A 27940-nucleotide genomic window follows, 5' to 3' on the forward strand; every position below is an offset into this window, starting at 1 on the left:
GCATGAAAAAGAAATTGTCAGGTTTGTACAGTTGTCAGGCTTATTTGGAAAGATGCTCACAAAGGTGATTCTTGATTTTTAAGAAATCTTTAAATGCTCTCTTTCCTCTGTCTTAAGATCCCTGAACATTCAAGAGTATTGTTTTAAAATAAATGATTCTAAAATAAACACAATCACGGATATTATTTTAAAATAAACACCAAAGACAGACATGGCACACATCAACATGAAACCATCTAATCTTGGCACATTTGTGGGATAAGAGGCACAAGGGCTTTATCATCCAATGTACTTAAAACATGATTCTCCAGAGTGAAGGATGCATAGATTGCAGCAGAAACCACAAATAGAAGACACATATGGCCATGACAGAGACTGTGTTTATAGAAACTCAAACAAGCACCTGAGCAGATCTGTGTTTTTCAACTACAAACCTATTTGTGGTGCTGAAGTCCAGTTTAATTATTCTGCCAAACATTGCTGAGCCACAACAAGTTTATTACAGTTTATGGAAGAACCTACTCAGGCAATTTTACAAGGAAATTGCCTGTGCCTAATCTAATTGCTAAGAAGTAGCTAAAATTATATTAGTCCTGGAAAGACCAAGAAAGAAACAGGAAGCTCTAAAAGGTTCAAGAGGCATCACAAGGCTGTTCCTGTAAATCACAGCATTGCAGATTTGAGGATGAGATCCCTGGAGAGGCTCCCAGTCACAGTCAGACAGTGTTTTTCACCCAGAACAAACATAACACAGGTGAGATGACTTACAGCACATAAAAGTATGATTTCTCACATACTTAAGCCTTCTTCTGGTTACTGAATACATTTACATAATAAGTGGGGTTTGTAAATTACCCACTGATGAGATAATACAGATTTAAATCATCTGCAGTGTCAGTTCTTTCTACTTGCAAGCTTTAGCAGCCCTTGCAAAAGATTTAACTGGGCTCCACTGAAGAATCCAATTTCTCAGTATTTTGTTTAATCATAAGATAAGCAACACCTATAAAATTTAACAAATGGATTAGGATGGCTTAGATATTTCCAGACTCTTGCAGGATACTAGCATGTAACATCAGAAGGAATTACTTCTGTAAATTACAGAAAGATTAACTGGAGGTTGCTGGACATGTCAAGCAAGCTACAGTCAAGCCTGTTAACACAGTAATGTGTCATTATGTGCCACCCAATCACAGAAGCACCTCTGAAAAGTCACTTGCTAGTTTACGTCTTGCCAAACTAACCAAGAACGGATTTCTGACAGCACCAACAGCTACTTTGACACTTTGCATGAACCACCATGACTTCAACTGGCATACAGCCTGTTGTTTTGCTCATGTGCTCTGGGTTAAAAATAAAAAAAATAAAAAAAAAAAAAGAAAAATATTTTAAAAATCTGCTCCCTTCACACTCGCCCACACCACTGACACAGAGGAGCCTAGGGCAGACAACCTGGACTCAAACTGGTTAAATACAAGAAAGGGAAGTTGTGAGCAGACAAAGCAAGCTCCAAGGGCATTTCTCTCAGACTTTCACAGTTTTCTGGTACTTCACCCATCCCTGACTTGCAGAGTACATTAAATTTGCTGCTCTCACTGTCCATCATCATTAGAGAACTGTCCATCAAAAACCAGATTTCTATGAGAGCTGGTTAAAAACCTGAAGAAAATATACAACTAATTGCCAGATGTGCCTGGGGTGTCTTCTTTCTCCACCCTGGAACAGGAAAATGGTTTTATGTTGTGCTTTTACCTGTTCTTGGTGTGGTTTTGTTGTTTTGGTTTTTTGTTTGTATGGTTTTTTTGTTTTTGTTTTTGTGTTGTTATTTTTTTTCCTCTCTTGTTTTAAATAGTTAAGGAAAGTTCTTGTCTGGGAGACAAGTAGAAGCATCTCCAACCCAGAGGAGCCTAAAGCTACACCACAAAGCTCCTGGAATTTATCCCAGACTTAAGAGATTCAAAAGAGCCAAGCAAGACATTGACTACATTCATGAGTAGCTTCAAAAATAGGAGAAATATTCTGGGCAAAAAAAATACCATGAGAATTACTGGTTACAGTGGAAGCAGAACAGTGTTGATAACTTGACACAAAACCCCTCCACACAGCAGCACTCTTACAGCTCCTGCTGAAGCAGGATGGTGGCGTGGAATGGTATTGGACTCTCACAGTATTGACCAAGAGTTTTCTTAGAGACGAAGAGGTTGTTAAAAGTGACAGCTTAGGAATTTTTTATTTCTTTAATCAGAAGCACAACCAGGGAAATATTTAATACAGTAATAGAAACTATTGATGTTAAATAACAGAAATATTTCATACAGCACTTAGAAGTCCCCTGCAATACAAATGACTTTCAATGCTGTCTCAAACATATGCCTCAAAATTTTCATTTGATTCATTATTTTCTTTTGATTTCTGGAAACTTAGAAGTGCTATAGAAGGGGTCTTGCAGCACCAGAGTAACAGGTCTGTGTTTCCCACAAAATTTAAAATTCAGGCCTCATATCCATTCACCCAAATCACACATGCAGAAAAGTATAGATAAAAGCAGATGTAGGTATGGGGACCTAAACTGGATGGTAAAAGCAAACTAACAAAACCAATGTGAACATGAACTCTTCCCAAAGACACTGGCTGTGCACAGCCAACAGCTCAAGTGCTTCCTCTCTCTGCCTGGAAACGGAGCTCCTTCCTCAGAGCTCTTCCCAACACCCATCCACCTTCTGAAGTGTTTTCAAGCTGGGCTGCTTTTTGCCTGCTATGTAATACATAGTCTCTTTGCACACTGCTGCACGAGATATTAGATGAAGGGTGCTACATCTTTTGCTGAGCATAAACCACATGAAACTGCTCAGAGCACGACAGGAGCCGCAGTTCCGTGCAAGATTCGCTACTGCTGACGGTAACCAATGGCATATTCCACACACATGACCAGACAAGTAATTGTGTCTGGGTAACACCAACACCACATGTTCAGGGTGACACACACATGGAAGGCACATGCTGCACCTACACAGGAATGATGAATACTTCAGTATCAACACGTAAGAATTCTGTTTTACACTAGTAATGTAGCTTGTGTCTTCAGCATGCTCCTACTTCCTTGGGGTGAGCAAAAGACTGCTGCTAACAACCTCGTATAGTTCAACACAAGCTTTCCTTCTGCTTTGTCAGCTTTGACTAGTGCTCTCTCTCTGTCATCTGAAACACTTGGCTTATAAACAGTCTAATCCAAAAAAGAAATGAAGACATATACTGTAGTTTACAACTGTGTCCGATAATCCCCCAACACCATCTAATGACACACAAAAAGCCAGTGGTTAGACTCAAACTAAGCTTCCCTGTGTAATTACAGTCAGTTAGAGGGCAAAACTTAAGATAAAAAAATCATTTAAAAAAGCTAATGGAATGATCTTGGGCTTCTACAAAGGCATTTAGCAGATACCAAAATGGTCATAAAGAGTATCTTAGAAACAGGACAGTGGATATTGCATTGTCTTCCCTGCCAAAAAATATGCCCCTTCACTTGTACACAAATTTGTCTCCCTGTGTTTTGAAACATTTGGCATAATGGCCATGGTAGAAAACAGTGAGAAGTCTGCACCATCTACCAGCTGTCAGTCTCTGCTTTCTATATGTCTAAGCATGTATTTTGAGATACCCTGCTCTAGAGATAGCGCAGAATTTCATGTAACAGATCTTTCATCAACCTCTGTCTGACAAGAATAAAGACATGTAGTGGCCTAAATATTTCTCATCAAAGGATGTAAATGGAAAGAAATAGGGGGAAAGGGAATTATGTTTGATCGTAAATGACATGCAGACAGACACTAATTCCCTAATATTGAGGAATTAGCAGAGGAGGAAAAAATGGACAAAAACTCTTAAGTGTCATGCACAAGCAACAAATATCATGGAAAAGGAGGACTTTCCCAGACTGATGATTTTGTCCAATTACAGCTAACCAGACGCAGCACCCCTCACAGTAACAGATACTGGTGACCAGTGCAACCAGTAGCTTAAAGCATACCGCACTTTAATTTGTTGTAGGTTCCCACTGAAAAGGTTCCACTTTTAACTTTTGATAAGCAGCAAAAGAGGGCAAGAGATGACCCAAAATCCGGTTTCTATCGTGTACAATTGACGTTTCTTTCACACGGAGTCTTCTTTCTATGTAGCATCTTAACTGCATGAATGGGAATGTTTGTTAGCCAGGGATCAAAGTAGTTAACATTTCAGATTCTATTTAACATCTATGTCTATTTTTAACTAATAATTTTACAAAGAATCTAAAATGTCTCGTGCTATTTTTATCCTTCTGCCTGGATAGTTATCATGATTTTGCATAAAATAAAATACAAGGTAAGAAATGCAGTTCGATTAAATAACAGCACAAAACTTATGTCAGTAAATCAATGCTGTCTGAAATCATAGAATCACAGAATCCCACAGAATCAATCAGGTTGGAAAAGACCTCTGAGATTGTTGAGTCCAACCTATGACCGAACATCACCATGTTCAACTAGACCATGCCACTAAGAGCCACGTCCAGCCTTTCCTTAAACACCACCATGGATGGTGACTCCACCACCTCCCTGGGCAGCCCATTCCAATGCCCAATCACCCTTTCTGTGAAGAAATTATTCCTAAAGTCCAATCTAAACCTCCCTTGGCGCAGCTTAAGGCTATGTCCTTTTGTCCTATTGCTTGTTGCCTGGAAGAAGAGGCTGACCCCCACCTGGCTATAACCTCCTTTCAGGTGGCTGTAGAGAGTGATAAGGTCCCCTCTGAGGCTCCTTTTCTCCAGGCTGAACAACACAGCTCCCACAGCCACTCCTCGTATGACATGTGCTCCACACCTTATTGTCACTATCCTCAACTCTGTACAGTCTGAAGGCTCCCTAATACGCAAAGCCTCCTCTCCTTCCTTTCCTGGCCCTTCTGAAGAGCCTGTAGCCATCCATTGCAGCACTCCAGTCATGCAAGCCATCCCACCATGTTTCCGTGATGGAGGCTATGTCATAGCTTTCCTGAAAGGTTGTTACAGGATTCAACACCACCTTTAGATTAGGAAGACTAGTGCTCAGCACTCAGCACAGCATTCAAAACCCTAGCAGAATGAGATAGTAGATTTTGTATTTTTCACTACTACTGTTGCATGACACGATCAAGGATGCACACAATATTCAAGGCTTTTCAGGTTTTTGCCAGAGGGAAAATTTCAAAGCAGACTTCTCCCTGTCTTGTAATACTAAACGGGCTGGGCAGGAATGACATTTACACAGCTGAATCTTTTATTATTTTCTCTTCTTAAAAACAATAGCAGCAATATGACTTTCTATATTAGGTATACTCCTATAGGTGGGTGCTGAACAGGTATAAAGGTCAACAGGACAAAATGCTATTTATGAGAAGGCTGTATAAGCCCTCTGTTAGCTCTGAGGTTTTCAGAGCTAACACAAACACAAACTTGTAATGAATTTAAGCTTGCTGGATATTTTCTAAAATTCACCATCAGTGAGTTCCCTGATCATATGTCTTGGGAAGAGCTGACTATTCCAGACCAGTGGAGGCTGCAGAGAATCCCTTGGAGCCCACAAATGTTGTTTCCCATTGCTAGCAGGGCAGCTGCAGAACAACACAGAGCACTCCCTAACAGAGCTTTCCACCTCAGCTAATGGTGTGTGACACCTCAAGCAGTAATCTCCCCCATCATTGAGCACCGGGATCCGCCCATCTTAATTTTTATTTAGGGATGGGTATTTTGATACAGCACTGCAGGCATTCTCAAGACACACATTAATGCATGATCTTTACACTAGTTTCTGTTCTTGATTTTTCTGGATTGCGTCCAAGGCTTTCTTTTATCTTTGAGCTTAGCAAAATGATAATATAAATGTCTGAAATATGGACATCAATGTCCCAAAATACTCAGCTTTGGTAATCTGAAATGAGATCTCTCCTCCTCCTCATGATCCTTTATATGTAGTTTCATTACGTTTGTGCCAGATGAGCATTTAAACAAGAGGGAGACATAATGAGAGATGAAGAACTACAGCAGAGTGCTTATGCTACGAGACGGAAACAGACACTTGTGCCTAGAGATCCACACCAAACTCTTGTTGAAGAGATCACTTGCCTATATGCAATGTATTTAGTGCCCAACATAAAGCTTCACAAACAGCACAGAGAAATCTCCTGAACAAATCCCATAGTAATTAAAGCTTGATACCACAGCATCCTGTATCACACACGCATTCTGTCCTGCACTTAGTTTCAGCAACCTCCACTGAACCTGGATGATAAAATAATCTCCCAAATGACTGTAACTCTAAAATCTATTAAATCCATGAAGTATTGATGAGGCAGAATTAATCTTGAGAAAATTACTTTAACCATCTCCCTCCTCCTGTATTTCATAGAAGAAACTATAGAAGAAAAGAAGCGCTGTGGCTGTACTGCAAAATACAGCACACTTAGGTCAGGAAAATCTACATCTGTCCATATGCCTTACACTATATCTATAGATCTATTTGTCATTACAACACTTACTCCTTTAGTAAGAGTAATACCCACAGAAATGGCCTTATCTGATGCCCAGAGATCCTGCTCTCCTTTCTTTTTATTCCCAGATATGATCTGTGTCTCGCACACAGCATTATCACGCTCTCTCTACACTGTTTCTCACTCCCTATGCTGCGGGGCTCATTAGCTGTGGGTTGAGAGCATTACCTACTAAGACCCTGTTGCTGCCTGATTATAAACTTGGCACAAACAGACCCAAGTTTGGCAATATTCTCCATGCTGGGTGTCTGCTGGGAGGCTTTTTTGTTCCCCTTGTTTTGTTGCCGTTTTGGATTTTTGGCATGACGTCAGACAAAATTTTTCAAGCTAATTCTGAAGCAAGGCATGGGAAACTGGAATGATTTATTCATGTGAAAAGCTTCTGGTCGCTCCTTGAACAGCTCAAGAGGTTTTGTGATTCGGACCATAAATGTGCAAGGTGTCAAGGCAAAATCTTTTGTGTTTTGATCTCCGCAGTAAACTCCCAAACATGACTAAATTACTAACCTCTGAAAAAATAAACCTTAATTTGCACGAGCTCACAAAGGAGGTGATGCTTCCTAGCAACTAAATTCCCTGGAGATCCCACCTACAATGCTCCAGGATCCCACGACCAGTTGGGTGGCACCTGCCTGCTCAAAGCTTCACGTACACTTTAAATGATCACAGCTGGACATGAAACGGGCTGCAAGCTGTTCCATATCTGATTCTGAGCTCCTAAAGGGTTGGATGGCCCTGAATCATGTACGTGTTTGTATCCAGTTCTCTGAAGGGAAGGAAGGGGAACATAAGGTGTGAAAACACATCCGTGTGATGGACCAAGAGCTTTTGCATCAACTGCACCAGTGCACATACAGAAGAGAGCAACATGGATGTAACACTCCGTAAAGCAACACCTGAATTTTCAAAATGTAATGTTTTTCTTTCAACAGAGCAATTGGAAGGCTTATTGTCTAGATTTAAAAAAACCCACAGCCGATTTACTACTTGCTAAATCTATCATGGATATTCCAGCTGCTGTAACATCATGATCCACTGCAAACATCTTTGTCATTGAGCCAGCCAAGAGAGCTGGGAAATACGGCTGTGTGAAGTGCTCTGTTCCATCTGCTGTTTTAATTGTCCTTCCCTATTTCTTCTCTAGTGGCTACAGCAGGAGAGACATCCACATAGATGGCCCACAGATCAACTCTCTTCTGCTGAGTAATTCCAACAATTGGATCACCTCAAACTTGGCAGGGAGGAAGGGAGAAAAAGCTATATTAAATGAATTACCAGTGAAATGTAGGAAAATTGCAGAGACTGAGACAGTAGAAAGATCTCTTCTGCAGGAGACTGGAACATAACCTCGCTCTGTAGGGTTATCTGATTTAATAAACTGAACACAAGTATAACAATGCTTCACAGAAAGCAGACTAAATCCAGTCTGGTTGGGACTGGACACATGCAGTTCTGGGCAGGGGATAAACCACATTCCTTAGAAATCATATGGACCAGATTTAACATTTACTACACCCAGCAGCATCAACATGCACATCTTCTGAACGGATTAGACTGGAAGAAAAGAAACAGACTAAAATTGAAGGAATTACAAGCATAGCATAGCAAAGCTTGGTAAGCCGCAAATATATAAAAATGTTCAAGTGCTTTCCCATACTTTCCTTCCTAAGGAGAAAGATCATCTTCAGCCCATAGGAACAGATAATGAAGATATGTAACAGGAGGACACTGTGAGGCACATCGGTGCCCAAATTACTGACTTCAGAAAACTAAAAGCTGCTAGAAATAGGACCAAAATGCACCAGGTCAGCCCTAATTACAGAAAACAGCTAATGACTCAGGCAAATCCTCTTGTGGGTATGGCAGAATACAGGTAATAAAGCAAAAGTCAGGGTTTTTTTTGTAGTGAGAGCACAGATAATACATAGTTGCTCTCTAACACTTTCTGTCAGAAACCTGACAAGTGTGAAGAATTACCAAGAGAAATGCAATAGCATTTTTGGTAGACATCAGGGATATAAATAATTGTACCATACAAATTGGACACCGAGGAATGAACAGGGCATCACAATCTTTCTAAAGGCAAACAAATTTTCTATGTGTAAAGATGCTGAAATTTTGTTTTTATATAATTTCTTAAAATCAAAGCAGTCATTACCTGCTTTTTTTTTTTTCTTTTTCTCCTTAAAATAAAGAGAGAAGAAAAAATTGACTGTTCTAATGGGGGGGGGGGGGGGGGGGGAACCAAAATAGCAGACGAGCGTCTTAGCAGCCGAAATCCAAATTTTCCTTGACACATCTGAGCTACTAGAAATAATTGAAACCATTGTTTAAGATGTGCAGTTGCTTCTAGTCTACAAAGAAGTGTGCAAATAGAAGCAAAGCATCTCAGATTTCAGCTGAAACATCAAAAAGCCCTCAACCTGGGAATGTATCCCTGCCTAAATTCAGAGGGAAAAGAGCCATGGACTCCCAGGCCCTGAGACACACATTCAACATCAAGGCCTGTGCTTGAAGCATTCACAGCTCTTCTGGGAAATCTCTAGGGAATGGATGAGTGCATGGTGGCACACCCGGCACAGAAAGATGCAGGTCAGGTTTATGGTACAGCAGGCCCTCAATTCACTTCGCAGCTTTATCCTCCCCCGATCCTGATGGCTGTAACCAGCTGCAGGGTCTAGATGGACACAGACAGAACCCCAAACTGTACAGTGCAAGTCATACTTAGAAATACAAAAACTGTTACGAAAGGCAAGAGCTTCCAGGGGAGTGTGGACTGGCAAAGAGCAGTGTGACTGTGGGAAATAAACAGAGATCACCCCAAGGTTTTCTGTCCTACATCAGTCAGGCTTCTCGTGACTCCTGCAGCTGTGTAAGGATCTGATGTGGAAGGGTGGCCGTTCTGTGACCGCCTTCCACATGCCGTGGTCAAAGCAAACCTACAGTGCCACATGAATATCTGCTCTGACACCCACAAGGCTGCTTTACAGAAATCTCATCAAATGAAGGGTCTTCTCACACTGTCATCAGCTTAGCTGAGGGAGTTTCAAATTCAGCCAAGATTCCCCTCCCAGCATTCAAGTATATGTCTCTAATCCGCTCTTAAATCCATTATGAATTTTTGATATAGAGGCTGCATGACCTTTTCGAGGACTTTGATACAAGATGAATAAATAACTGCTGAACCTCTGAGCTATGTCAAGATAAATTCAAAACGTCCTCTTGATGTCCAGTACTTCTTGGATTCAGTAGGGTAGGAACAGAGGCTGGGCAAAACTGTTTCCTTGTCTTATATTTTTTGCAATTGTTTTTAAACTCTCTGGGAATTTGAAATGCCATAGGCAAACACACAGTGGGGTCAGAGATATTTCAGAGATCCTTACATATGAGAAACTCAAGGTCCCTGATTATTCTACCTCAAAATAAGATGTTGCAAGAAGTGTGAAGTGGGAAGAGTGAAAAGAACAGCTGTGAAAACAAAATTTGCACTCTGTTTATGTATTTTAATGGCTGCAAGAAAACAAATTCTAGAGCAAAATCCTGGAGCACAAACCCAGCTCCAGACTGACTTGAAGAAATTCCAGGATGTTTACAACCCAGCACTGACAAGTGCCTCTTTTCATTGACTTACATCACTAAGCAAGTCAGGAAAGCTGGCAGTTTTCAGGTGCATCAGTTGGTCAGCTAATCCTCTTCCACATGTCAAAATTCAACCAAGTCAAGCAGCCATGCTCTTCAAGTCTGAACATCAACCACAGGTTGAGAAACATTGCCCAAGTAGAACCTCTGTGAACCAAACTGTGTTTGTTTTTTTTTTTTCCCTCACTAGCAAGTTTACTGCATCTGCATGATACCACATTTCCTTGGAGCCACAAAAAGCAACTTCCCTGATTTTGAGATCTTCTTCAAGACTTCCCTCTCACAGGCAGAGAAGATGCAGAGTTCGCGCTGACTGACAGTGAACAACAGCAAGAAGCAACAAAAAAGCACTTTTTTCACTCTGAGGATGGTCAGACATAACAGATGCCCATAAGTGCTGTAGAGTTTCCAGCCCTCGATTTTAAAAATCAAGGCCCTGAGCAACCTGACCTAATAGGACCTGTTTCAAGTGGGGGTTTGGACAAGACAACAGTTTATACAAGCTTCTTGGCAGTTTCTTGGCAGTTTTTTTCAACCAGGATTATTCCATGACTCTAAGAAGCATGCTTCTTCTATCTCTTTTGTCTTGCTGGTCTTGAACTATGCTCTCTTATTAGGGTCAGTCATGGAGACTAGGCTAGTCTCAGCTGAAGCATCTTTGAAGGGAAATTAGAACACAACCATCTGACTACTGGGTCTGCTGATAAACTTTTTTTTCCTTGATGTTACACAGCATCACTATTTCCAAATAGTTCTCCTCTTTCACCTGTGAACTTTGTCACATCCCACACAGAGCTCAGCCAGTCTGTAAGGACACTGGACAACTTTTTGGATCAAAGTATCAGTACTACCACCAAACAGAAAACTAGATACAGATCCTATCCTCTTTGGTAGTTAAAGTCACAACATTTTGTGGAAGTCACCACAAAACCTCATGGACTAATGAACACATGCTCTGGCCTGTGGCTCATCTCTGGCCCTACAACCAAATTCTAGGTAAATAATTGTTGTTTGTATTTCTCACAGGGATATAGATGCAAACTTATAACACGCAAAATTGTCAGAAAAGCTGATCTGAAGAGAGGAAATAACTTAAAAGAATGAGCTGCAGTAGGGTTTACTCAGGTACAATTGTGCAGGACTTCTCATTTGGCCAGCTTCTTTGTGCAATTCTGGGCTTGACTATCTTATCTTTTTCTATCTCTACGAGTATATGTTCTGCAGAAGGCAGCAATCTACATTTAAACATCTGCTAGCTAATCCAGATCTTTCTGTATGATGTAACAACATCTGGGGAGTTTTAAATGGTAGAAAAGAACAAGTGTTCTCACAGAGCCAGTCTTTGATTTTCAGTTTTCTACCCTGCAGGCTATCTAACTCTGAAGTCTTCTGCCAGTGGAGAATAAGCCAGTTTTCATCTGCAATCTGCACATTCTGCCCAAAGAAAAAGCACCAGTCCAAACCCTGCTTGACCAAGGGAAAGCATGGACAAAGTCCTCTGCTGACATGTTTCTTTTCCCAAGGATGATTGATTGGTACTATCCAGAACTGTGTATACTGACAGTCTCCTAGAGGGAAAGGCAAGATGAGCCTACGAACTGCTCCAGATCTGCTGCCTTTATTTTTTCCAGGTTGGAAGAGCTTTCTCTGAATTACTTCCCTCTAGTTGGGACATGTCACTAATTACCTTCCTGCTCTTCTCTGTCTCCTTCTACTTCAGAGTGGTGCAACTCAGCAGCACAGACACACGATGTGCCATATTCCCAGAGCACTGAGGACCAGAAGCCTGTTGGAAGCTGATGCCTCTGGAAGTGTTGTATACAGTACAGTCAGACAAGCAGCAAAGCTTGTCACGTGGTATGGAAAGGAGGAATAAGGAAACCGGTGTAGCACACATTAACTACCTCCTTATCTCTCAGACATAAGCAAACCATCGTAGTTCCACATGACATGACAAGGGTGCCAGTCAGACATTCTGGGAAGAGATGGAAAGACTGTAGAGCGACTGGACATCCCCACCACTTTGGGAAATATGTGCTCCCTCTGCATGACTTTTGCTCCTGATCTCTTACACAGCTAGTACGCTTTTTTTGCACCCCTTGTTTTTAAATTAGGCCTTTTTATTTCTTCTGCTCTAGGTTTCAGCTCAACCACTCTTCAGCAGAATGGAACAGCTACAAACACAATAAGCAGATGCCACTGGAGCAAATGAAAACACATTCCTCGCCCTGAGGCCCAGCATGCTGTTCTCTGTCAGTGCTTCTCATACTGCGAGTCTCCATACCAGAGGAAGAACAACACATATAATCAACTTATCTCTGTATTTTCCAGAGCTAAAAAAAAATTAAGACTGAAAAAAGCTAAAACAATCTTTCCGAAATTCTCATTGAAAACCAGAATTGATCAAGACAGCACCACTTACCACAGTTTCCCCCCTGAACAGAGCAAGTTTACATTCACCACATTTCCTCACAACTGGCTCGAAAACATACCCTGTAAAATAAGAGAGAAAGGGAAAGAAATAATTAGTGGCTGAAACACAACAAATTATGTTACACTTTTTTCTCCATTTATCTGATATTTATCACCAACTTCCACCCTTTTTCCTGGTTTAGGGAAGGGGGTAATTTGATTTGAACCTTCACAACTAATTATTGAATTCCACTGGTATTATGCAAAATATTAAAATAATTGCAGGACTCCCTCAGACTGCTCAGAGACATCACTGTCACTGACATGATGGCTATTCAGACTTCAGGGAGACAAGGTCAACAACATGAAATGCACAGAAGCACACAGGAAGCATGCCAATTATTTTAGATCCAACCCTAAAAAAAATTGGTCAACCCAGTAACTCTTAGTGATTTTGTTTTAACAAACTGGTTTTGGAATTTGATGCACGTAGTTCATGACAGCCTCCTTGTTTGAAAACTACACAAAAGGAAAAAAGGGCTTGTGCCACACTACATTTTTAGGCTGTATTAATTACTCAGCATTCTCTAGGAGAACAAAGAGGGAGAAGAAGGAAGCCAACACAATATCCAGCTTGACACACACTAGGGCCCATTTAAAGAAGATGGAGAGCAAAAGTGACAAATGCCATCATTTTGGCAACCCTGAGTAAATTTCAAATGACAGCTACGCCTTATTTTTCCTTGAGGCAAAAATCTTTGAAAGAATAATTTGTGGAGCACAGACTAACAATGACGTTAAAACATTTAGTTTGTAAACTCCTAGAAGATGGAGGAGCAAGGATTCTGCTGGTGCTCAGGGCTGGGAGTGGTAACTGTGCAGCAAATGGAGAAGAACACAATTTTCAGTGCCCAGGTGTCCACACCAGTGAAGCCAGACTAAATTTGAACTGCTTTTAAGTCCCATTCTCCCCAAGTACATGGCTGAACTTTCCACCAGAGAGGTATCTGTGAAATTACTGCTGGATGAGTAACTTTACAGCTATACAGAGATGACTTGGAACCCTGCACTACTGATCGTGAAAACCTGCCTCAGCTGCAGAAACAGCAAGTCTTGTGCCAGCACCTCTCCTGAAAGATGCTGTAGGCATAAACAGGAAAAAAAAGGGGAATGGCTTCTTAAATCAAATGATTTTTACTGGTCATCATTACATGAAAAGCAGTTAAGAAATTAAAACTTCTATTAAGGAATAACTGAATAAATATTCCTCTAAAACATGGAAACTGGATCACATTACTCTAAGTCCTGATTAGCAAGCAGACATCTGATATTATAAAGCTCAGACTTCATTTGAGTGGAGGGTTCATGGTGGAGAGAAAAGAAAAAAAAAGGCATCATTGCAAATCAGAGGAGGCTGTTGTGAGAGATTTTAGGAACAGACATTTTTTAACAAAAAAGTACAAACGTAAGCATCTTCGTCTCTGCTTGCTTTCTCTGTTTAGCAGTTGAGAAGAAGAGTGGGCATATCAAGGAATAAAGAAAAAAAAAATGAACACCCCCTCCTCTCCCACCACCTTTTGTACAGCTTGGCAGAGTTTATGAAAACACTGAAAAAAAAGTGGGTCTTAACTGCTTTGCTCAAACTCAGGGAAGGTGGTTATTATTCCAGTGCCATCCATTTCCCTCCCTAGCTTGCAGGCATTTGGCCTGGAAAGAAAAAATCAAGTCAAGAAACTCTACTTCTGCCTCCGAACTAATTGGATAAAATCTGCATGCAGAAAAGTTAGAGGCTTGAGAAAAGAGCCAGGTCCAAAACAATCCAACGGCACCTCAACTCTGGATGAGCTCATTATTTTCTTCTACATCATGAGACTGATTTAATAATTTCCTCAGAGGAGCGACAAATAAGGGAACTCTGTACTCCATGCTGCCGGTCCCAGGAATACTTGGAAGACAGGGGCTGGCACCACTGCCAAAAGGGGCTGAACTCCCCCCAGCACTGGTGTGGAGCTTCTGGATGCAGCCCCCACAGTGCTCCCTTCCTCCTTCCCTCACCCCAGCACAAATGCCTGCGCAGCAACCAGGGATTAAACCAAACTGGGGAAATTCTTCAGCCAAGTTTGCAAAGTGACTAAAATAAAATAAAATAACAAAAGAAGAAATAAAAAAGAAGCCTGTGCTGACTCTAGGGTAAAAGGGAGGAAAGGATGGAAAGGATGGACCAACAGTATAGCTCCACTGTTACAGTACGGGAATGCAGACAGCTGCTTTAATACATGCCAAGGGAGTCTAGTCCAAGCCTTTCACTGAGACCATGTATGACAAAAACTAGCAAGAGGACTAGGGAAAGGGATGTCTCATTCAATCTGAGGCAGATTCACAATTTGCCACATCTCTAGCCTTGCAAGATCTTCAGAACTGTGGGGATGACAGAAAGCGTGGGGAAGCCTTTTGCTTGATTTTAGATGATGGTGAAAAATGTGCTCTATCTCTTTGGCTACAAAGGAGAGGAGAGGCTTGGAGGTAGAACAGGGAGGGAGAAGGGAAGTATTTTGCTGCATAATTGAGGGCGGGGGTTGGACATGGCTTGCAGAGTAAACCAAAGATTATTCACTCTTTCTTTGCGTTCAGTCTGGGGGCCTGTACAGAACTCTGTTTTAGTCTTAATGATTTTCATTCTACCCAAGAATGTAGGGGAAATATTCCTTTTTTTTGGAAGGCTTTGGATCATGTTACATATCTCCAAATTTTGACGAGCCCTTTTCAGAAAAGCTCTGGTGACTTTGGAGAGTATAGCATAGGAGATGCAAAATAAAGTAATGTAGGCCTCAAGGCACACCAATATAGGCTTCTTTTACAATTAGTATAACAAATAGAAGAGGAAACAAAAGGTTTGTCCAACCAGTATCCAAATGAAAGCTGTCCAAGCATCTCCTCCTACATGGTAAGATACAGGAAATCCTTAGCACACCAATGGACACGAAAAGTTGGGCTGAATTTCAGAGCGACATGATTTGAAACATTACAGAAAAACAAAACACTTTTGGGGGATAAACAGTTATTATCTGCCAGGAACAGCCTTTTCCTGTAGGCAGCATGAGCTTCAACAAACTGCCACCTTTTACCAAAAACCCATATCCCCCTGCTAGTGTTACATATATATCAGCAGTGTATTTATGTAGCCTTGTGTAAAAATTACTTCCTTTTGGAAAGAAAGAATATTTTGTGAAACAGAATGTGGCAAGTAGCATAACTACACATCATTTGTGTGTTCGGTTTCATGCCATTGTCTGCTTCATCAACCTCTATTTTTCCTCATCAGCTTTCAGATGTGATTTTGTCAGCTCACACTGGGATCACAGTTAAGTTTATTACTACTGGCAAAAGAGAAATCACTGAAAACAGACAAGGTAAGTCATTTTTTTCTCAAGCCTGCACTCCCAAATCCATCAGCACCCACCAACTTCAAGGATCTTTGGATCAAGTGTGTTGCAAATAACCCTAGATGTGAACACACTAAACTCCTGATTGTTCACTGAAGCAAAAACTGTTCAGTGATAATCTACCCACCATTGAAAGCAGATAATAACACGACTGAAAGCATAAAAACAGCCACACCGAGGGGCCTGGTCTGGTACATGTTGCAGTTCATATGAGTTTCACACAGCTGGAGGAAGTGGCTGGTTGAAGTCATAAGTGGTCTTACATACTTTTCAAATGCAATTGAGTTTATGGTACTCAAACACAGAGGAAAATCTACATAATTATAAACATCTGTCAGTTTTCTATTAGCAACATGCTTCTGCTGCTGTTTTTTCAAACCTCAAGTCGAAGCAGGCATTCCTGGTGCTTGGGCTGCTATTTTACTTGGCAAAAACTGGGAAGTTGAAGTTTTTCATGCTGAACAGTTTACAAAGGAACGTGTCTGGATCAGGATGTCTAACCAGTAAATGAACTGGATCCACTTTGTAAAGAAAGTGTTAGTTAGTCTTCAGAGTAACAGCCTGCCTTTTCATCTGTTCCAATGTCAGTCATGCTTACGTTACAAGTACATCATACCACACAGACTTTGGGCCATGAATTGGTCCAGAAAGTACTTTTCAGTAGTAGGTTACTAGGGCCCTCTAACAATCTTGAGTTACCCGTTTCAGACCGGTTGAGGATTCTGTTACCCAGGACTCTGCTGACACTGCTGTTTCAACAAATCTATGGAAGCATACACATTCAGTTTTTAATGGGGTGCATGCAGCATTTTCTACCCATTCCCACCACCTAAGATTTGTAACCCTACTAAAACCAAAAACCAACCAACTAAAAAAACCTCCAGCTGACCAAAAACAAGAAATCCCTTCTAAAGGCAACATTAAACAGAAGGAGAAAAACAATCTCCTACATGCTGAATTTACACAGCCAGTTTATAAAGGAACTGCACATCTTAACTTACATAAAGTAATCCTTTTCTGTGCAATGCCAGATTACATATAAAGAGCCCTTATCCTGTGAACATCTGAAAGTTTTCCAACAATAAAACATTTAAAGTTTAAGGGACGCTTACAGGCTTGTTCTTACACAGAGACAAAAGCCTCCCTGTTAGCCTGAAACTACCCCTTTTCCAAGTAAGGTCCCAGATAGCTGGCACATGATATGAAAAAGCCCGGTCATCAACAGGCAGGGGAGGAGAGAGCTGAGGGCAGAAAGAGGGAACTCCCACCAAAATCTGCTCTTGCAATGAGCCCAGACACAACCCCAGACAACAGCAAAGGGAAAAAAACCAACCCGAAACACCATTAGAAGACTTAATACTAAGACACCACTATTCTGGTGGTTCGTCCTCCCATGCAACAGTGCCAGAACTTGGAAAGACGATAGCGGCTATGGGACAGGCACCCTGCATTTTTTCATGTGAAAGTCACTGGATTTCTAAAACAGTTACTGTAAAGCTTCTGCACATCCAGGATGTAAACAAGGATAACTAGGTCCCTCTATTAAAGGAGTTCAAAAGTAGTTTAGTAGTTTCAAAACAAGAATGTTTGTCTGCACCATCAAATTTGTTCCTGTCTAAAAACACGTCTGCCCTTTCCATTTGGAGCAGAAGGAACTCAGATGCCAAGTCACCACTGCAGTGGCAACAAGTCTTAAGAAACAGGAAACGTGGGAGGAAAACACCAGGAAAACACTGAGGCTTTGCTCGAACTTTTTCTGATTTAATAAAATGGAGCTATAAAGAGAAAGAAACTCACAAACTGTTCTAAGGATCAAAAGCTGAACTGCCTCTTCTATGTGACACTTCAATCTCCTCACACACTGGGTATATTGACTTATCTTTAGCAGACATGCTGCTGTCAGCTGGCCCCCATGTTCTGCGGCTCCTAGCCCTGCCAAAGCAGGCTGCTTGCTTTCCTTCACCCTGGGCTGTGCCCCTCATACAGGCAGTTCAAGCCCCTCGATATTGACAGCTCAGTATCGGTGATATTAGTACCTTTCCCTTTTCTGTACTTTCAAGCTGGATAAACTAAACAAAATCTTCATTCACAACTCCTTTTCCAGGCATCAACTTGCTTTTGTAAGAGAGAGCTGAAAGCATAAAGCTGGGATCTGGAAACGTGGCAGCATCCAACCAAGAACTCTGCATGGAAAGCGCCAGTACAGGCAGAGAGTGTGGATGTGTACAGAGACCCAACAGACGCAGATGCAAAGAATCGAAAGATGCCAATAGCATTAAGAAACCTCAGTGGGACAGCTGGTGGTTATGGTGAGCATGTGGAGAACGACACAGTGAAGCCACTGGCGACAGAAAGGCAATCGCAATGGCACTCATGGCCCATTCCTAAATCCTGCCTTATGAAATTTTTCTGAGAAGAACCCCAAACCTGTGGCACCCCTGGTCATCCTCGCTGCTGGGGAGAGAAGCAAGTGTGCAGCTCTGTGTAAGCCGAAAGCCAGCACGTGCTGTGTGCACCTCAGTCTCCCCCTGGAACTGCCTGTGCCTGTGTCAGGAGGCCGTCAGCAGCCATGGGGGCTGAGCAATCCACAGGGGAAGCTATTAGCTATTAGCAAGCTCAGTATGGAGCCAGCACTTGGACTGAGAGTGCTACATTGAGGGGCATGTGATTGTAGCAGCATACTTTAGTTCTTGAAATAGTAGAAAAATTACTTCATTAATTATGGGAAGAGTACTTGCATTTCTCTTTGCAGAAAAATGAGAAGTACTATGCCCCAAACAATTTTTTAAAAAATAAATGAATGGAAACCATAGTCCTAAAAATAGACTGAACTCTTCATCCCTCTCAGCTGGCTCCTAGAAATGCTGCTGGGCATCTCTGGAGCTGAGGGAGGGCACAGGCAGCCAGTAATGCAGGGACATGGTGGCTAGAGCCAGTGCTGCATCCCTCTCCCTCAGCCTGCCCATCCTTACCTGCCCAGCATCCCAGCGGCATTAGTGAAACACTTCTATGGCCAGAAATAAGCACTCATGTCATTATGAAAGTTAAAAAAGACAGCAAAGGGAAAAAACCCCATGCATAATGTAAGGTTTCAGAAGCTTTTGTTTTAATAATTGATTTTCCAGTTTGTCTCAAAGAAGAAAATGCTTTCCTTCTGAAGATACAGGATTGACCCGGAAGGACCTTTAGCAGAAACTGACTAAACAGTGTATTTACAAACCTTCTGGAGAAGCAGTAAAGGCCATTTAGAAGTGCAATTACATTGCAATGCAAATGTAGTTGTTTTGTATACAAAAATTTGCTTTTATAAGCAGTTGTTATTATAAACAAATTTCCCCTTCCCCCTTAAGAGAGAATCTTACTTATACAATAAATATTTTTGTGCTTTGATCAGTGTGCAATGTTTCAATTAAGGACATTATTTCCCTGACATACAGTGAACACATACATAGAGAATATATATAGAATATATATGCTAGTGCTGCAATATTATAGTACCCATAATGTCAGCCATTCCCATTGTGCAAGAAATCATAGAAAATACACACATGGGAATACACAGTCTCAAAGTCCTGGCAAATTTACTTCAAGGCTTTAAAGGTTAAAAGAATTCAGCACGAGTGTCTCTTAGGACAAACTCGGGGTGTTTACTAAGGACTTCTTGTAGTTCAGTCAATACATGGATTTAGCTAATTTTGAGTGTGCCAAATAATACTTCTATCTTGTATATATAATACTTTAATGGCTTGATCGTTTCCTATTGTGGTTTTCCTAACTAGTGTAATTCCAAATTGTCAGGGAGTGAAAAGAAAGCACGGCCCAGTCTGCAATTGCACCCCACAAGCTGGGGGGGCAGGCAAGGCGAGTCTTTGCAGAAACTACTCCACCTACTTCATGTGCCACACTTCCTGATGTGAAATACAAAAACGTTGAAAAGAGGCTGAAATATTGCAAGAAGGGACTATTTGTAAACCTATTTCTGTATCAAAGAAGGCCCGTGATGTGAAAAATAAACAGTGTAAGAAAAGAATATAGCAACACGATTAGAATACAAACAATGGGAATGCTGCACTGTAAACTAATTATTAACTACAACAAGCTGAAAATAAACTGCTTCCTTTTTGCCATGTTCACTTTAATCTTCTGAGAGGCAGGAAGGGGGAAGACAGGAGGAGGCAGCAGTTTCAGACTTGTGGATCTTATCAAATCCCAGATCGGATGATTAGAGCACAGCTAAAAAGAAAACATCCTCTCTCCCCACCTCCCTTCCCTCCCCAGAAAGGAAGCACAGCCTTTAGGACCAATCTGCAGTGTTTGTTTGCTGCTCTTTAAAGGATTACTCTGGAGAGCATTTTTCTTAAGCTGTTCTTATCTCTTTCTGGAAGTTTCAAAATAAACAAGAGTACTGGAAATAGAAGAACAAAAATCTTGACTATCTGGTTTATTTTTTTTAATAGTGAGACAAGTCAAGAAAATAAATAAGGTCCTTCATTGTCACACAAGACAAAATGGAAGGGAATATAAGCTTTAAATCTGAGAAGTATCTTTGCAAAACCTAGGAAAAATCACCAATGGGCTGAGGATGGGGATAAGTGGGGGGGGGAAAAAAGAGGGCTGTCCCTCATTACTTCACTGATTATTTATTTACTTACTTTAATGATGAGACTTCATGTTGCTGGGTTCTATATCCAGGGAATAAAATAAATAAATAAATAAATAAAAGGACCCACCACAAAAAATTACTGTATTTTGACAATTTATTTTCAAAAAACACCCTAAACAACCAACCCTCCTCTCTAGTGGCTTCCAAAAAAGACTCTCCCATAGTGCAAACAGGAAATTAAATTCTCAGGACAACACACTAGAACTATGAATGAAAAGATTTTGCACTGATGTAATGCTTCAGCCTCAAGCTCAAGCTCAAGTCTTTCACACTGCCCTTAAAGACATCAGGTTTTCCCTCAGAAAGCAAGTGTTCCAGGGTGAACCAGAACAAACACAAGGCTCATGTAATTCCAGGATTGTGCTACTTTAATATAAACCTCTTTGCAATGCAGAAGCCACACAAAAGCATTTATTTTGCTGAAATATTCTAAGGATTTAAAATGTCATTACTATTCAGTATAACCTACCTACTTTTTTTTTGTCTTTTGTTTTTCAAGATTAAGCAAATGCCTGATCAGTGGAACTAATGAAACTGAATTTCCAACTCATCTGGACTCATGATGCTAACTTTACAACGAGAGTCCTTCCCAGACAGCATCCTGGCTCTCCCATAGCCCCAGATGCCTGGTACCCAGTCACTTTTAGTGTGTAAGCCCCGCTGCAGCCACTGCTCAGCTGCTCCAGGGGTGCCTGCAGTACCCTGCTCCTGCTGCCACCACAGCCAGCCCATCTCCTTGCAGCAGCGAATGCACTGGAGAAAGAGCCGGGAAGTCAAATGCTGCCCCTGAAGGCCCCTCCCTGGCTGGAGACAGCCTGCAAACTTATAAAGAGCAGGACTGATGTGCAAACACACTGAGTTAACAGCCTAACCCCCACTTCCTCAGGAAACTAGGCTAAAAAATCTGGTTTTTCTCTTGCTATGCCCCCCTCTTACACCACCGACTGTGCCGATTCAGCTTTAAAAAAAAAATTAAAGAGTAGCATAGACATAAGGCTTAAGGGCCTATATCTCCATACAGCATCTGGATTTCTGTCTCAGACATGTTTCAGAAGTGTCATTGATTTCCTGTTTAATATTCATGTTTTATTGCTGCACAAAGCCAGCCTCTGCTCAAAGAGCGATATATTACTCTCCTATCCTCCAAGAAGATCCTTAATGAGGATGTTCTGGTTTCTTGATATTCAGAGACCTTCTGTTGGTATCAGCAACCAGAAGATCGGCATATGCTTGAACACACAGCACACAGACAAGGAAAAGGCAGCTCTTCCTATTAAAACAGACCTACAGGATTAAAAGGGACCTCAAATGACCATCCAGGTGGCTTCCCTGCTCAAGGCAGGATCAACTACACTTATGTTATTCTTTTTATTAGGCCACCTGACCCAGCTGTGGAAAAACAGATGTGCTTTGGGGCTCACAGTCCCTTCCTGAGCCTGAAACCTCTCCCCTGTGTTGCCTTGGTCCAGCCCTCAGACACGCCAGTTGGTCTGGTAAGATGCCTGCCGGCAAACCCTGCCTTCCTTGCATTGCCATGGTTACAACGCTGCTATTACTGTGCATGTTGAGCCTATTTTTAAAAGCCTGCAATGACAGGAGATGCTGGTTAGGGCCTTAATCTCAGTAAAGTTTAAAATTACAATGAGTGCTTACTACTTGTGCAACTGCTGCACTCTGAAAGCCAAAGATGGGTGGTGAGCTGCTCTACATTGCCTGCATCCCAGACAAAAAGAGAACATTTTAAAGGAGAGACCTAAAGGAAAAGAAGAAAGTAGTCCTGCCAATATTAACCGGCTGGGTTAGGTCAGCAGAAAATCTGTAACGACACGTCAGAAAGCAACTTGTGTGCACTGGAAGAGACAGACATCACAGGAGGCTGGAGGAGAAAGATGCCCTCTTAGAGCTGGCTGACAGATGGGAAGTAGAGAGGAAGGGAGGGTCTTTGGTGATAAAGATAGGCACCTTGTGCTGAATGATGAAATCAGTAGAGGAGTGCACAGGGAAGGTTATACTGCTAAAAAATGAGGAAATGGGACAAATTCCTTTTGTAAAGACATTCTGGACAGATGGAATTATAATTTGAAGATGCCAGAGAAAAGGATGTTGCAGTAATTCAAGACAACAAATGAGTGCTTAGATGTGAATTTCAACTGCGTGATGTGGATAGCACAGGGCATTTATTAAGAGACGGTATGCAAGAAGAATCTGCTGATCACAGAGTAAAGACAGAGGGAACTGAGAGATGGACAGATTTTGGCCTGGCTAAGGGACACTGATGTTGTCCATGGCAACAGCAGTGTGAGATAATGGGAAGAGCTGCAGGTGGAGGGAGGAAGGGAGGTATCAATGGATATCTGTTTAGTCAGGCTGAATGAGACTTGATGGCTTGGTATCCACAAAGAAGTGAAGAAGGATTAATTGAGGTTATAGCTTGGGTGAGGGGAGAGAGGACTAGTTTTATGTTCCAGTCTAAACAACTTTATATATCTACATATCTATGACTCTGATGATTATACATATACATATTTGTGTAAATACGCATTTGTATAAACACATATTTGCATCTATACATATAACAGCCCTGTCTGTATGCAAAGGAATCAGAGATAAAGCTGTAGTCAGAATAGGAGAAGAGAAAGAACACAGCCCTGTACTCCCCGACAAAAAACAGAAGTGGAAAAAGGCCTTCCTCCTTTTTTTTTTGTAGCATGACTGGTAACAAAGCATTTAGTGACAAAATTCTTGCCTGCTAACCCCCTGGAAAGTTTAAGCAGTCAAAAAAAAAATTAGCACCAGGACTGCATCATGCAGCTCAACAAATCCTTCCACACTCGGAGGGCAGGTGTCCCATGCACCCACACTGCCACACACCTCACAGGATGTGTGAACAGCTACTGGCCCTGTCAGCAGTGGCTCATCTGATACAACACTCCTTAACAGCACGGGAGATGCATATTTTGGTCCAGTGATGGATGCATGTGTAGCCATGTGTCAAATCTGCCAGCATGCTGAGTGCTGGAAACAAATGGCACCTTCAGAGCAGCGCATCTGGGTCACTGCCTTCTCTCGCTGTGCCTGTGAGGACTGTGAGGAAGAAGAGTGGAGCAGGGAGAAGCAGGCTGTGGATTTGAGGAGCTGTGCTGGCAGGTATTCTCTAGGCCACTGTTTGTAAACAGGATACCCTCACCATGGAACAACAAAAGTGGATTTTTGGTACTGTAAGGGTAGGTCTTTTGCACCCCTTTGTGATGAGGTGACACTGGTTTATTTTCTCCCTACTCTCAGTTTTGCAGGTGTAACCAGAATAATAAACCCACATTCAACATCCCTTCCACCTCGAGTAAAATAGACTGTAAATCACTGAGAAACAACACACAGAAAGCACTCACAGGCTCCGCTTTTTAGTGCTGTAACTAGTCTGGACTCGTGCATTTAGGAAATGTCACATTTGATTTTGACCTAGAATCAAGTTCACTCCGCCTCACTGAAACACAAGACGCACCATTCATGCGATGCCTGGAGCGCAGCCTCCAGCTGCAGAATGTGGGTTACCAGAAGCAGGAGACATCTGAGAAGGATCATTCAGAGCAGCACGTGCGCCACTTTCAGCCATGAACACACTTGATTATGAACTCTACAAAATGTATGAATGGTACAGGCTGACGGTACAATCCCTGGAAGTACATATCCATAACAATCCTATGGAAAAAAGAGGGATGCACGCCTTCGAGCCACAGAGAGACGAGATTTTTTTTTCCTCTTTCTTTTGAATATGCAAGCCAGCTAATTAATTTCCCCTCCAAAAACCATTTGCACCATCTGGGACCTGCTGCAAAGGCCAGTTGTGACGATTTCAACAGTAAACACAATCATCAGCAGCTAATCAATAGTCATATTTTAAACCCAAACCGTACATGATAAAAACATCAGGTGCCTTTCTCTTGCATATACTTTTACATCAGATGGCAAATTGTCAATAGAATTTGGGACCACGACAGTCCCACAAAGCCACTGGCACTGCAGCTGGGCAGACTGTGCAGAAATGCTACCTGGCATGTCAAGTTGCCCTGCTCACCATGCACTGCAGTTTTCACCCGGGATGACAACCAGTGTATTTGGTCTGCTTCCTCTCCCCACGTTACACACGTGCCCATCCACTGCTTGCTCCACTTCTAACCCACCCATGCACAGAGCTACAAGTACTTTGAAGCACCTCATGCATGGAAGGGTATCAAGAAAGGGATCTGTATTTGACCTTGTCACACACGTGTATGGGGAGTGAAAACAGCAGTCTCCACAAGCAGATGGACACATTTTAACAAAAGGACAAAAAGGAAGGGAGAGCATGGTTCCTCATAAACACATGTGTTTTATCAACTGCCTGAACACCAAAGCACTTCCCTTTTCCGGACAGACACCTCTGGGTCACATCTTTCAGCTCTGTTAAAATTTCAACAGCTCATTGGCTTCCATTTCATATGAAGAGGGGGAAGGGACATGGACTGAGCATCAGATAGTCAAATGCAGAAATGGATTTAAATGGAAACTGAAAATCTTCTCCCAAAGAGAGGACTTCCAGTACCAGGACCGTGTAAAAGGAAGAAAATAAAAACCTGCAGAGTGACAGATGCATATGATACAGCTGGGACCATTTATGTCCATAGAGTTTCCACTGCATGAGCAGTAAGAGAAGACGTTTTCCTCCTGGGCGAGTTCTTTCTCACTCTAGGATTCACAGTGGAGCAATTACAAGCTTCCTAAAAGCCCTGCAAAGCTTTCAAGGCTTACAATAGCTACAGCTTCTGACCCAGACTTACTGCAAGCATTAGTAGAGAGCAGAGCAGTAGAAAACACTGCCTAGTTGAAGGTTTAAAAACCGATGCGCGTGGACTTCAGCAAGTCCTGCCCTACTTGCCTTAAAAATGTCCAGTGGTCCTTTTGATATCAGTGATGTAAAAAATTAACACTGTAGCAGGCCTGCTTAGGAAGGCTGACTCCTTCACTCCATCAACAGAACAGTGTTGCCCTGCAAGTGTCAGGCTTACCTCTCATTTTGTGGGGGAAAGCGCCAGCATCAGCACGTACAAAGTAACAAGGGTATACAAAGCATTTTGTAGGCTTGGAATAAAACCCTGTTTGTAGGACTCACAGAAAGAATTTATGTTAACAGAGCAAGCTATTTATAGCAACTCTCCATAGAAATGAACTGTCTCTTGGTTCCTGTCCTCGTGAAACGCAGCTTTTTAGCCAGAGAAGCTCTCTCTTTACTCTAAAAGCATTGGTGAAGGGGGGCACGGGGAAAGGGAAGCTGCTCCCCCACATACACCCTGCTGGCTCCAGTTATACTGGAGATAAGGTCTTCCTGTGCTGTGGCACAAAGGGGACTCACGGTCTGAGCCCAGCGCAGTCCCAGCACCCTTCCCCAGCCCCCTCAGCCAGCCAGTGGCAGTGAGAGAGCTGCCTGTGCCATGGCCTACTGCTCACAGCTCCGAGCTGTGCCTGTTCCTGCTCATGGACACACAGGATCAAGGAGGACTGCTCTTTCCCAAGTTCCTCAAGCCCCGCATGTTTAATTACAGGCTCTTAGGCAACATTAATCCAAGTATACTTAAGGAAGATTAAAGTTCCTTGAAAGAGCACAGGGACAAACCAGGATGGAGAGAACCCAGTCTCTCCCAGCCAGCCCTTCAGAAGATCCCAAACCAGAGCAAGTGTACATATCCTCACATTTCATACACTTTCTAAAATAAAGGTACATACTTTAATTCTGATCATACACAGCCAGCCAGCTAGAAACTCACATTCCTGTATACACACCTCATCAAGTTAGCAAAATCATTACACGAAGTCTCACCTATTTGTTACAAATGACCCAGATCCACAGTCTGCTTACTATGCAAGCTTAATTATTTCTGCCAGTTTGCTCAGACAAGAAGCTGAGCAAACTGCAGGCACATGACTGCAGCCTCAGCAAGTTTGCTGGCACCAGGCTGTGTGGTGCAGTGGACACACTGGAGGGCAGGGATGTCATCCAGAGGGACCTTGGCAGGTTTGAGAGGTGGGACTGTGCAAACCTTGTCAAGTTCAACAAGGCCAAGTGCAAGGTCCTGCACCTGGGTCAGGAAAATCCCAAACAGAAATACAGGCTGGGTGGAGAATGGACTGAGAGCAGCCCTGAGGAGAAGGACCTGGGGGTGTTGGTTGAGGAGAGGCTCAACATGACCCAGCAATGTGCACTCGCAGCCCAGAGGGCCAACTGTGTCCTTGTCTACATCGAAGCAGCGTGACCAGCAGGTTAAGGGAGGTGATTCTGCCCCTCTGCTGTCGTGAGACCCCACCTGGAGTGCTGCATCCAGCCCTGGGGACCCCAACATAGGAAGGATGTGGACATATCTGAGCAAGTCCAGAGGAGGCCATGAAGATGATCACAGGGTAGGAGCACCTCTCCTATGAAGACAAGCTGAGAGAGCTAGGGTTGTTCAGTCTGGAGAAGAGAAGGCTCCAGGGAGACCTTACAGCACCTTCCAGTACCTAAAAGGGGCTGCAAGAGAGCTGGAGAGGGACTTTCTACAAAGGAATGTAGTGATAGGACAAGGTTGAATGGCTGTAAAATGTAAGTAGGTGTAAATGAGATATGAAGAAGAAATTCTTTACTCAGAGGTGGTGAGGCACTGGAACAGGTTGCCCAAAGAAGTTGTGGATACCACATCCCATGAAGTGTTGAAGGTCAGGTTGGATGTGGCTCTGAGCAATCTTGCCTTGTGGAAAGTGTTCCTGCCCTTGATAGTGTGGTTGGAACTAAATGATATTTGAGGTCCCTTCCAACTCAAACCATTCTATGATTCTATAAAAACAAAAACCAGTATTGGGAAAAAAAAGCGCAAAATGGAGCAGATTTGCTGTTTCAAAGCACAAAACCAGTAGATGAATAAATCAGAAACTAAAACATGCACATGTAGACAAATCCCTAATTTCTTTTAAGTACTTACATAAGTAAGATGCAATTGATTTCTACATCCGTATCAGTAAAAGTTCTGTTCTTGGGCTTTTATATCTCAAGATCAGTGCTATCTGGCCAATAAGCTATACCATGGTGTGCAGAGATTACAGTTTAGACTGACTTAGAGAAGAAGAAAATAATGAAAAAAGTATTTTTTGACCTACAAAAAGTTTTTATATTTTGGCAAAAGCATTATTTCAGACTGAAATAACCTCACTTTTC

General features: G+C 42.2%; 1 protein-coding gene across 4 annotated transcripts in view; it reads right to left on the reverse strand.

The window, feature by feature from the left end:
• Positions 1-27940, reverse strand: part of FYN (FYN proto-oncogene, Src family tyrosine kinase) — a 138064-nt gene that overhangs the window by 64585 nt on the left and 45539 nt on the right. For all 4 annotated transcript variants that reach the window (XM_048298293.1, XM_048298295.1, XM_048298296.1 and 1 more), the window contains exon 2: positions 12623-12693. The gene's annotated coding sequence lies outside the window, so the exon portion shown is untranslated. The remainder of the gene's footprint in view (positions 1-12622; positions 12694-27940) is intronic.

This window comes from Corvus hawaiiensis, chromosome 3 (genome assembly GCF_020740725.1).
Source record: "Corvus hawaiiensis isolate bCorHaw1 chromosome 3, bCorHaw1.pri.cur, whole genome shotgun sequence".
In the NCBI taxonomy this organism is placed as follows: Eukaryota; Metazoa; Chordata; class Aves; order Passeriformes; family Corvidae; genus Corvus; species Corvus hawaiiensis.